Source organism: Alosa pseudoharengus, unplaced genomic scaffold (assembly GCF_046254945.1).
Source record: "Alosa pseudoharengus isolate Yale_2024_CS ecotype anadromous, Long Island Sound unplaced genomic scaffold, YU_APseudo_1.1 YU_APseudo_1.1_scf_7, whole genome shotgun sequence".
In the NCBI taxonomy this organism is placed as follows: domain Eukaryota; kingdom Metazoa; phylum Chordata; class Actinopteri; order Clupeiformes; family Clupeidae; genus Alosa; species Alosa pseudoharengus.
In genome coordinates this window covers 37,979,257-37,991,027 of record NW_027468859.1, presented here as the reverse complement: position 1 = coordinate 37,991,027, position 11,771 = coordinate 37,979,257, and the positions used below count along the sequence as shown (strand labels likewise).

Here is an 11,771-nt window from a genome sequence, read left to right as displayed (position 1 = left end):
TGTGCAGAACGTGGTTCAATTTCCATGGGATTTCTAAGAATGAAATTACACAAAAAAACACGTTACAACATCAACTCAGTCCACACACTTGTAGTAGGACTACACCTTTCATGTACAGTGTGTTCAGTCTAAGCTGTTGTTACTGGGGTATTAGGTTAAGGTGTGGTCCCAAAACAGAAGTGGGTTTCTATCTTTGAGATAAAATTACATTGTCAAATGGAGACCTGAATAAATGTATCAAAAGATAAACAAATAGCAGCATTGTTTAAAGCAACTAATTTCCAGAGATCAAGTAGCTTTTGAGAAAAGACAAGTGGACACAATTAGAAAGTACAAGAACAGTGCCTGAGGGAAATTGAGATCAGGCTTCTCTGGTTACCAGATAATGAGCTATAATTTCTTAACTTCAATTCCTTGTGATGTTTGGAATGCCCCTCTTCTCAAATAGATCTAAACAGGATAAATGGTTGTATTTGCAACCATTCAGCTTAGGTGTGGGCCATGAGGTAACTCTTTTAATGGTATTTGCCTGACAGAAAGCCCCCTTTTACTTCTGCAAAAGTCTTTGAATGTTAAGAGGCCTGAAAGCATTACTCATGGGCAGCACTGGTAATCCAAACGTGCCTTTTATTGGCAGCGCACAACTTCAGTTTTAGTTCAAATTCAAAAGGTGGAAACGGAGCGAATGACGGCCAGGTCCGAAACACATGGGAGTGGTTTCCACCAGCACGGTGCTGGTTGAACAGCACGGATGCTGCCAGAGTGACTCTCCACAACTGTCGTCGCGAGCGGAGTTACAAGACGTAGCTGTAAGTCAGAAGAATTAAGCTTAAACAAAGGAAAAACACGTTACTTCAATCGAAAGTTTAGCTCTCAATGCGCAAAAGAAAAGTATTTCGTATGGTCGATGGAAAAACATCACCACGACAGCTTTTTAAGGATACGCCTTTGGTGAGTCAAAAGTGTTATCATACTGTCAGCCGTCATTCTCTTACTACAACGCTCTAGGCTACTTCGTACAATTCGTTAATTTATTGGTATCTTTTGTTGTATGGACAGTTTTGTTTTAAACTAATTGTGGTGTTACTAACGCGTTGACAATTAAACATTCAGTTCCCAAAACCTAAGGTGATCGCATGTGGAGAAGGATGTAGCCAGCTGCCAAAAGCCGTTTTTATGTTTATTACGCAATTTTTCAAGTGAATGAAACTGGCTGTTTTTATTAGCACAATTTACGCAATTATGAATGCAGGGTATTTATTGTGTATATTTACATTAAAGCTATTTTTTCTATTTCACATAAGCAACGTTAAAGCTCTGGAAGCAGAATAAGCTTCTGGCAGATTGTTTTCTTGAACCGATGACATAATTTACGCGCGCGCGGTAGCCTACCACTTCAATTTGAGAGAGACTCAAGTGAAACAAAACAAAGAGAGAGAAACAAAATAGTTCTATGTTATTGTTTTTTAAACTGTGTTTTCACACCACATAAGGATTAGAGAACATAATAATCTGGTTTGATGTGTGGATGGAGGTCGCTGCATTCACTTTAAGTTGGAGTGTGAGACTGAGAGTTATGAGTTTGCATGGAGTTTGATGTTTCTTTATAGAGTCTTATCTTTCTGCCATTATAGACCACTCGCCGTGGTGTTCATTTAATTCTTTAAAGGCCACCGGCATGACCTGTCTTTCTCCACTTAATCTTCTGGCTGTGAAGACACCTGCTCTCTGCTCACTATGCACACACTCATTTTGGCACCACAGGAGTGCTAATCCACTGCACCTCCTCCCCCTCTCCATCTCCATCTCTGCTCTATCTCCATCTCCCACATATTTTACAATTTTCTCAGGCCATTTTCTCCATAAACTCCTTTTTTTTTTTAGTGTTTTTGCTATTACCCATATGCAACTCACTGAACACACACACACACAGTGAAAAGCAGTCATGCTGACCCATATTTTAAAGCCAGCCATGAGTAAATTTACTCTGAACATGTGAATATTCTCTAATGAGAGCGAAAGACCACACTTGTTGACCCAAGCTTTCATGCTGTGTGATTTACAGAGTAGAAAATCCCCCCTTACGCAGCCCATAAAATGTCTTCTTGCCCGGGCATTGTGTCTCCAAGGGCTCCCTGTGCCCTCCAACCCCCACTAATGTGGCTTTATTGTGGTAGAAGTGGGGCAGTAGTACATACAAGGGGTGTGCTGGGCCACTAAAAGAGTTCTTACACACACACACACATGCACCCCCCCCCCCCCACACACACACACACACACATGCACAGAGAGAGAGAGAGAGACACACACACACACACACACACAAAGGCACACAGGAGTCCTGGAGTGTGTCTGAGGAGAGAGTGAGCAAATACAGCAACTCATCACGCCGCCACAGGATGGCTGTGGTGAGGGCTGCTCACAGCACAAAGAGTACTCTGTCGTGGAAACACAAACCCCCATAGTAACAGCACTCGCTCCGCTGCGAGTCCACGTTTAATTGCTACTGAACTTATAGCATCACAGGGGTGTTTTCTCTCTAAAGCATATGTCAGCAGTTCAATATTAATGGTTTAAATCGGCTTGCCTACAGTACTTGGACGAAGGTTTAAATGAAGCAGAAAAAATGCTAGATGTACAGGTGTATCAAACCTAAATGAGCTTTTTTATCTGTGCAATCAGGCAAATCCTCCTGTTGTAAATGGTTATTTTGTGCTTGGTCAAGGACCACAATTACTTTGGCCAGGAAGCACAGTTTCAGCAAAGTAAATTTGTTGTGCAAACTGGTCAGTGCCATGTCTTGATTAGAGGGGATTTAGGCTCATTGTTTGATTTCAATTGGGCTAGATGGAGTTCCATTTACCCTCGGGACTCTGCATACCTAAGCGCCCAGTGGGTGCCAGGTGTACGGCGGTGACGTGGGTTCACCTGATTGTTATTGTGGAGATTGCAAGCACATGCTGCTGTTCTGTGGCAGTGGAACGTGGACCCGCGTCCAACGTCTGCATGAGTTTGACTCCTGTCCAGCTCTGCTAAAAAGCTTTGTTTGCTTAGCGCAGGCCGGCTCTCGCCGAGCAGTTCAGCTTTCAGTCCAGGGGCCCAGAGACGTCGATTCATCCCCCCTCTCTTAGAGCACCGAGCAGAAGGCACGGAGTCTGGTAGCAATTATCGCTGTGTGAAAACGTAAGCCCCACTTGTTATGTCTTATGGGCTCATGTTATATGTTACAGGGTTCTCGCACCCTCCGAAATGAATGGAGGGCGAGGGTACGAGCCAACACTGCGGTCTGCTCAGTGAGGAGAAAGGAACACTTAATGATGAGAATGAGCATTTGACTGGTGTGCTCAGTGAGGAGAAAGGAACACTTAATGATGAGAATGAGCATTTGACTGGTGTGCTCAGTTTTAGATTTCATTCATAGGAGCAGCATGGTTAGGAGGGTCCATCTGACATGTGTTGTTGTGATGTGGCACCATGGGAACCATTATATATTGTTCTAAGGTGTCCTTAGTTAACCTTTGAGGGGTCAAACACCAGGAGGTCTATTTGGTTATTCTATTGATTAGGGATAAAAAGGGCCTGTTCAGATGGTGTCCACCACAGTGGCCATATGGTCAGTGGAGACAATAGTTCTGATGTAATTCACTGTTGTCACTTAAGTGATCAGTTATTGGCTTTTGGGACAGTAAACTCATTAGTATTCATTAGTATTCATACTCATTAGTATTTTAGAATTTGAGTGCGAGAGCTCTTTTACTTTGAATCACTTTATGCTGATTGATAAAGAGAGGTGAAAAACTAAAATAATGTTCATACTACTTGTTAAAGTGAAAATCCTGGAGCATGTGTGATGTGTGGTGTCCATATGCTGCCAGTTCATTTATGGAGCACTTGAAGCGTTTCAATGAGTAATTGGCCTCTCTGTAAACCCCTACTGATTGGTAATAAAGATCTTAATGTGTCTCTGTGGGTCTTTTAGGGCACATCCAAATGGGACAATGATTAATGTCCAAGAAATTGCTAGTTCCTACTCATTGCAATTTAGGTGAGGCTTTTGAAACGCATTGTTATACAGAGGGGTAAATGAAGCCAAAAACACAAAACCTATAAATGTAGCATCATACTAAGCTACTTGCTATTCCCACAGCAATTTCTGATGGATTCTTCCACAAAGTTTTTTGCTTCTGAAGGAAATATATACATGTTTTACAATCATCATCGTTATCATCAACATCGTTTTTCATCATCTTACATGCAAACATGCACATTAAAGGTTCAGTCAGCGATCAGACACATTTTGAAGCCCATACCATTTTTTGTCACATTCAGCAATTATCTCCTCACAGCCCGCTAGCTGCCCATTCTGTGAGTCCACTGTAAAGAAACCCGGTCTCTGTAGACAGCCTAGGCTCTGAAAACTGGAAACAAACAAAGTAGGGGCAGCCTGTCCCCCAAACAAACATGAAACCCTGTATAGAGTTTCTCTGGGAATACTGAAGGGAGGGTTGAGCTACCTCTCTGGTGTGTTTCGTTTGGTCCTTGGTTAAAATATAGTCTACGTTGTTTTGGAAAAACGGGTCTGCTAATAAATTTAAATATAAACATAAATATAAACAAACGCGACTTCCACTGCACTCGCTGACTGTACCATTACATGTAAGCTCCAGTGGCAATCCAAGGAACAAAATCATTCAAATATAGAGTCTTACGGGAGCATTGTGATGTATAGGCTATCTGTCTCGATTAAAATGTAAATTGTTTTGGTTAAAGTGGATAAATATTTGTTATCCTGGATCTTTGATCGTGTATTTGGAGTTGAGAGACACTAGTATCATGCTGTAATTGTTTGCTGAGTCAGTCTTGGAAGATTCGTAGAGAACAGTGGTAGCCGTCAGAGGGTTTTTCCCCAGTGTTGCTGTTGCTTCTGGTAAATGAGAATAATTTTCATTTCTGTCTTTGTGGTTGAAAGATGATATACAGAGTGCTTGGCCCGTCAGTGCCCATCCAAGACTGATCCATGGAAGAGCTTTGATGTGTTCACTTTTCCCATTTGTTTTCCCAGTTTATCCAGCGAGACTCTAAGCACAGTGATGGCACTGCAAGAGAAATAGGAGTAACACAGAGGCAGCAGAATAGAGAGAGAGGCAGACCGGCAGACAGAGAAAGGGGGAGAAGTTTTGGGGGAAAGGAAAAGAAAGACAGAGCAAAAAGGAGACCTGGCACTGAGAGAAAGAGAGAGAGAGAGAGAGAGAGAGAGAGAGAGAGAGAGAGGGAGACAGAGAGAGAGATAGAGAGAGAGAAAGAGAGAGAGAGAGAGAGAGAGAGGGAGACAGAGAGAGAGATAGAGATAGAGAGAGAGACAGAGAGAGAGAGATAGAGAGACAGAGAGAGAGAGACAGAGAGAGAGAGAGAGAGAGAGAGAGAGAGAGAGATGAAAGACTAGACCTGGCACCAGGAGCTGTGATGTCTCTCCTGGGCTCATTTTTCCAGCTGTAGTCATCACAGTCCTGGGCCCCAGCTTTGTTCCTCGCTTACCCCGTCCTTTAAACCAGGGGCCTTGATGTCTTTGTGGACCCGGGTGCAGAAGAAGGCCCTCTCTGTTCTCAGCTGTCTGAACCGCTGCCGTGTGGAATTTGCGGTGGATTTTCTACCTAATTAACCCCCATTTTCTCATGAGAGTGGGCACTTTTTTTTCAAGATGGAGGAATGCGATAGGCTTTTTGCTGGCCCTAGCTTTTGTTGTTTTGCGCTAAGCTGGCTTACACACAACATTAGGCCGGTTGTTTTGGGTCCGGCAAAACCTTGTAACGCAACAAAGGAGACCTTCACTCCTGGACACGACAAGGAGGCAAGCAGGCAGACAGGATGCCATCATCTCATATTAGTCCAGACTAATTCAACTCAATTCGTTCTGGCATCACCATTGAAAATGTCACTGTTCCTATCATCAGCATAGCCTGTCACATGTTGATGTCTGCAGAGGGAATACCTCTGATGAATGTTGAAATCAAGAACAAATTAGATGTCTTAGATGAGCTGTATCACAAAGTGAGTTTTCTCACAAGGCTGCCACTCCAGGTTGAGTGAGCTGCTGTAGCCTCCTCCTCCTGCTGTAGCCTCCTCCTGTTACCTCTCATCAGATGTGACTTTGAACATTTTGCAGACATGAGAAAAGACCTAGGTGCGTTCAAATTCGCTAATATAGGTGAATGTTTGCAAACACGTTTCTGTTTGCCTTCAGTTTTTGCCGAACGTTTGCAAACACTCAGTTTGAGGGGGTAGTTCTCTGTGAACATACAGTGGAGCTGGACGTGGGGTTGACAAAGGTAATAATGCAATTACCCTTATAATGGAATGTTAACACCACATTGTTCAAATGTAACTGTTTTAGAAGAAACATGTTCACCACAAACGTTTGCCGAATTTGAATGCACCTGTTTCACTAAGGTCATTGAGTATCAGAGAGTTTCTAATGCACAGACTCAGAGCTTGACCAGCAGAGAGGGATCCTGTCTGTTCTGAGATAAGACCTCAACCCAATGCAGCAGGTCCAACTTTGCTCTTGAGGAAACATGCTCCATTTCTGCTAAACGTATGTTGAAAGGCAAATGTAGAACTGACAGGCCTGACAAAGTTGTAGATGTGGCCAAAGTCATGTAGGAGCAGTAACTTAGTGCCCACTGTATTGTAAATGTGACGAATCGCTGCTTTCTTAGAACTTAGTCAAAGGAGTCAAACTAAATGGAGACCCTCACGGCAACATTTTGTTGGCACCTCGTTTTTCATGCCTTGCCAGTGATTTATAACGTTTTGCTTTCACTGCACTAAAGATCCCGCCACCCGTCACCCACCAGCCGAGTGCCTAGAGGGTCCCGTCATCAGTCCCCCGTCCAACCCCGCTCTCTAAATCACATTTAATAAACAGTCTCCTTAATAGTCACTCCGGTCTGCCGTCTCCTCTGCACATATACATTATTTCCAGGAAATGGCAGGGCTTAGTAGTCGTATAGGGCATGATAATGAGGACGACTGCATGCCCACAGCTGGGTTTTTTTTTTTTCAGCATCCTTCAGTCTGCTGTTTCTGGTTGGCGTGGCTTCGCTGGAGACAGGGGGTTGAATGAAGGGGCTCCGGGGCCAGAGGAGTGATGGAAAAAGAGGGGGTATGGGGGGGATGGAGTGGGTGGATGGGAGGTGGTGGAGGGAGGGGGGGGGGGGTGCAGTGGTGTAGTGGTGGTAGCCCCAACCTCGCTGGAAACTGAACTCGTGGCTCTCATTAGGCCAGTTTGTGCCGTTTCACAGCGAATTTGATGCTATCAATGCAGCCGCCCACTGCTGGATAATAACGGCCCGCTGAAAAGCCATCGCGCCAGCGTGTCTTCCCCTGGAGATGTCTGGGGCTCGTGTCACTGCCGAGGAGACTAATCTCCCTCAACACAATGATAGCAGAGAGCTTTTGGCCTCAAGATGATTGAGGGGAATCATACATTAACCGTTAAACTTCAGCCAACAGTGGCTTTCAAAACCATTTGCATTATATTTGGGGTACATTCATTTTGTACATACTTATTGCCCCAATAGGCCCATATTGGCATAGACAGTGGGGCCTAAAGGCATCGTCTGACCAATCTAGCTAAAATAAACCACTCCACTGCTGGGGTTGGTTTTCTGGGTGAGTTCCCCTGTGACCCGATCTGAACTGGACCCAGTTTTTTTGTGAAGGGGTTGTGAATCTCCTCGGTCTCACGGTTTTAGACACATTTTGCGAAGTGTTGTGTGTTTAAAGACGATGCTCGTTTGTTCTTTCCAGGAGTCGTTATTTTTGAGGAGCACTCTGGCTCTCCCCCCCCCCCCCCTGAAACACTAGTGCTTTTGAAAATAACATCCGTCTGACATCATTCGGATTTTCCCAGGCATCCCCCCTTCGCTCGGCACTGGGGCTCCTTGTGACTGGCCGAGCCACCACAGCTGGATTTGATTACAGTCGCTCAGTATTGCTCTGTGTTCCCACTCCTGCCGTGCCTGTTCCCAGAACAGATAAGCCATCCTTCTCTCTCAACACAACAATCACTTATCCAGGCACTTAGGCTGTACACGCTGCAGACGTGCACAGAGGTTGTGGTGAGAAAGATACAGTACCTGTGACACGCAGGGTAACTCTATACATGGTGAGTGTGTATAGACATGTGCTGTTTTTGTACATGTACACGTGCACACCCGTGGCATATGCACACACACACACACACACACACACACACACACACACACACACACAACAACACACACACACAACAACACACACACACACACACACACACACAACAACACACACACACTTCTGCACGCCCAGACATATGCACACACACACACACACAACACACACACACACACACACTTCTGCACGCCCAGACATATGCACACAGAGACCCATATGTATACATATACAGTATATGGACTGCACAGGATTATATACCCAAGCACACATGCATCCACACACACTCTGTCCAAATATGCAGTACATACTTATACTCCACAGATGTACTGGAGTGAGCGCTCAGGTTCAGCTGTCGCTCCTCCTCTGGTCCCCAAGGCACATTGCATAAGCAGTCTTCCACTGTTTAAGGAGAGCATTATGTGGAATTTGTTCATGTCTGTCTCTCTTTCTCTGTGTGTGTGTGTGTGTGTGAGTGAGTGAGGGAGAGAGATAGAGATAGACTTTTCGCTGTCTCTTTTCAGCCCTCACTTTCATTTGAGCTGCACTTAGCCCAGTGGCTCACATTATGAGCAGGCAGGCAGGCAGTCCCTCGAATATCAGAGGAGATTAAGGACTTTACGTGCAGAGAACACAGGTCTCTATTTTCCCACAGTGGCTCAACGGTGTCTGAGTGTGACCCATAATTCATCCCACAGTTTATGTGGAAGTTGTGGGTTCACCGGGTTTAAATGTTTCCCCACATTTTACTGGATGTGTGATTAAAAGAACTCTTTCGTTTACACAGGTTGGGCTCTCTGTTGTGTGTGTTTGTGTACGCATGTGTGTTTATATTTTTTGATGACTGTCTAGTGCTCGTTCCTTACGGTCTAATGTGTTTGTACTTTGTGATGACTCTTTCTCTAATGCTAGTTCCTTACTGTCTATTGTGTGTTTGTGTGTGTGTGTGTGTGTATGTAGTTATTTTTTGATGACTCTTTCTCTTACTATATAATGTGTGTGTGTGTGTGTGTGTGTGTGTATATGTTTATATTTTTTGATGACTTTCTCTTACTGTAATGTATGTTTGTGTGTGTGTGTGTATGTGTTTATATTTTTCGATTTCGATATTTTTCGACTCTTTCTCTAGTGGTCGTTCCTTACTGTCGTAGTTGATCAGTTCCAAATCTCACAGGCTAAATGAGCCTCGTTAAAAACACGTCTGTTTCCTTCAAGCAATTTTATAAACATCAAGAGTGTATGATGCCATTCTCTCCTTTTCCAGGGCCTTAGTCATAAACAGCCGTCCACGGCCCACCCAGAAATCTCCTCATAGCTGTGACGACTCATCCCAGAATGTTGGGTTTTGCCCGTGGTCTGCTCAGTTGTCACAGCGACTCTGCTCAGGCACACACGTGTGGACAGTCCAGTGCAGCATGGCATGGGAGAGCACTTCCTCCCTCACGTGACGCGGAGGCGGGAAGCTCCCTGGTGTTTTAACAGTATTGTTTTTCACTCTGTCCAGATATTCCAGGGCCTCTCCCAAGTTTTATGTAAGAGTGTGCCATGTGCGTGTGTAGGTGTATGTGAGTGTGTGTGTGTGTATGTGTGTGTGTGTGTGTGTGTGTGTATGTATGTGTGTATGTGTGTGTGTGTGTGTGCGTGTGTGTGTGTGTGTGTGTGTTTGTGTGTCTGTATGCGTGCTAGATAACACATCATTTTGATGTGTATGCCTATGTATGTTGCTATTTCCATGCATGTATGTTAGTGCATGCTACCACATAAGCGTGTGAGGGAGCAAGCCACTCCTGAATTCCCAGTAGTGAGATCAGTTCTGTACAGAATGTAGCTGGCCATGGTTTTGCAGCCTGTGTTATGTAACCACTGAAGAAGGTTTGACATTTTTGGGGGTAGTGGTAGTGTTTATATGTTCCTCACAGCTGAAGCTGTAGCCCTCTGCTGCAGTCAAATAAGCGAGACTTCAAGATTTTGTAAACAACACGTAGAAGGTCCATAAAAACATTGGCAGCAGTGAATACAATGTGGCAAATTACACACAGTGGGCTGCTTGGGCAGGAGGGTGTGTCCGTGAAGAGCCACATCCAATCACGCTGCGAGTTTTCTCTGGGATGGAATGTTCCGTCAGTGGAGCTGTTTAAAACTGTGAGGGTTCACTGGCTAGAGTGACCCCAGACGCACACATGACGACAGCATCGTGAGGACACTCGGAAGGGGCAGGCCGACCTCCGCTGACCTTGACCCCGAGCGGATTGTCTACCATTGGCCAGTAGTCGCTGTACAGGAAAAGGGCTCCAAGAGTCTGGCCCGGTGAAAGGAAGTGACCGCATCCTGCCTCAGAGTTAGAGAAAGGACCGCCGAGAACGAAAGGGAAAGATGTGGACAGTGAACTGTAGGGGATAGTGGCCAGATTTAAAGATGGCGACAGGTGGCGTCAAAGAGAGGTGGAGCAGAGATAGACAGACAGTGAGTCAGGGAATGAAGCAGGAATATTTTTATGAAGGAGAAAAACAGGGGTGGCAGGGCAGGGGGGCAGAGATTGAGACGAGGGGGGGGGGTGAACAAAGAGACCGGGGGTATACAGAGAGGAACGGGGCGCGAAAAACAGGGTTGCGCTGAAGGGCGAGGGATTTGGTCAGGTTTACCTATGGGCTTTGGGCTGAAGGAGCCAGTCAGCAGAATCTGACCACTTTGTGTGCACAGGCCCTGGCCGTGGGCCAGCCGGCTGGGCCTTTGTCTCCAGAAGGTATCAGAGGAGCGGGCCGCTGGCTTCATAGCTGATCGGACACGAAGAACAGAGCGCCGGCCCTCTGCTGTCTCACATCAAGATCATTTCCACAGGTCTGGGCCCAGCGATAAAAGCAGTCCAGTGCCAACAGAGAAAATACAACACGGGAACACAATTAGGGGATGTGGTTGAGTGGCGGGTTTCTTAATATGGCCAAGTCCCCTGGAAAAAGCCTCTAAATTCTTTTTCTTTAAAGGTTACACAGTTCTGAGCTAAAACATTTTTTGTCACATACAGCAAACATCTCCTCACCATCCGCTAGCTGCCTGTCCCCTGAATACATTGTAAAAAAATGATGGTCTCTGTGGACAATTCAGGCTCCAAAAACAGTAAAAAAAACAGCCTGGTCCACCCTGGAAACATAACAAATCTAGCTCTCTATTTTGTTTGAATGTCAACAGAAGTGACGTTACCCAACATTGCTTAGAGCATCTTTAAATGAAGGTGGATTGGCTTAAAAGCTAAATTGAGAGTGGGTCCAATTTTGAAGCAGTCAGCTAATTCTTTATTTTCTCAACGAGAGCTTTTAGTAAAAAGTAAGTAAGTAAATATCAACAGTGGATCCCTTCTAATAATTTTGTTTTGAAGACTAACATGAGCTTGCGATTCGGATCCGGTGGTTTTCCTGCACATTTGCACTTGCATGTTAGTGTTTGCATACATCTGTGTATGCATCTGTTTGCATACATCAGTGTGCATGTGTGCGCATGCACACAAAAAAACAGCCGCGTGTTTGTTTTCGACTGCGCTCGTGTGTGTGTGTGTGTGTGCCCGT

General features: G+C 45.0%; 1 protein-coding gene across 1 annotated transcript in view; it reads left to right on the top strand.

The window, feature by feature from the left end:
- Nucleotides 1-786: 786 nt before the first annotated feature.
- The window catches only part of tiam2b (TIAM Rac1 associated GEF 2b), a 46,582-nt gene continuing 35,597 nt past the window's right edge, over nucleotides 787-11,771 (top strand). Inside the window, exon 1 of the mRNA XM_076272405.1 lies at nucleotides 787-951. The gene's annotated coding sequence lies outside the window, so the exon portion shown is untranslated. The remainder of the gene's footprint in view (nucleotides 952-11,771) is intronic.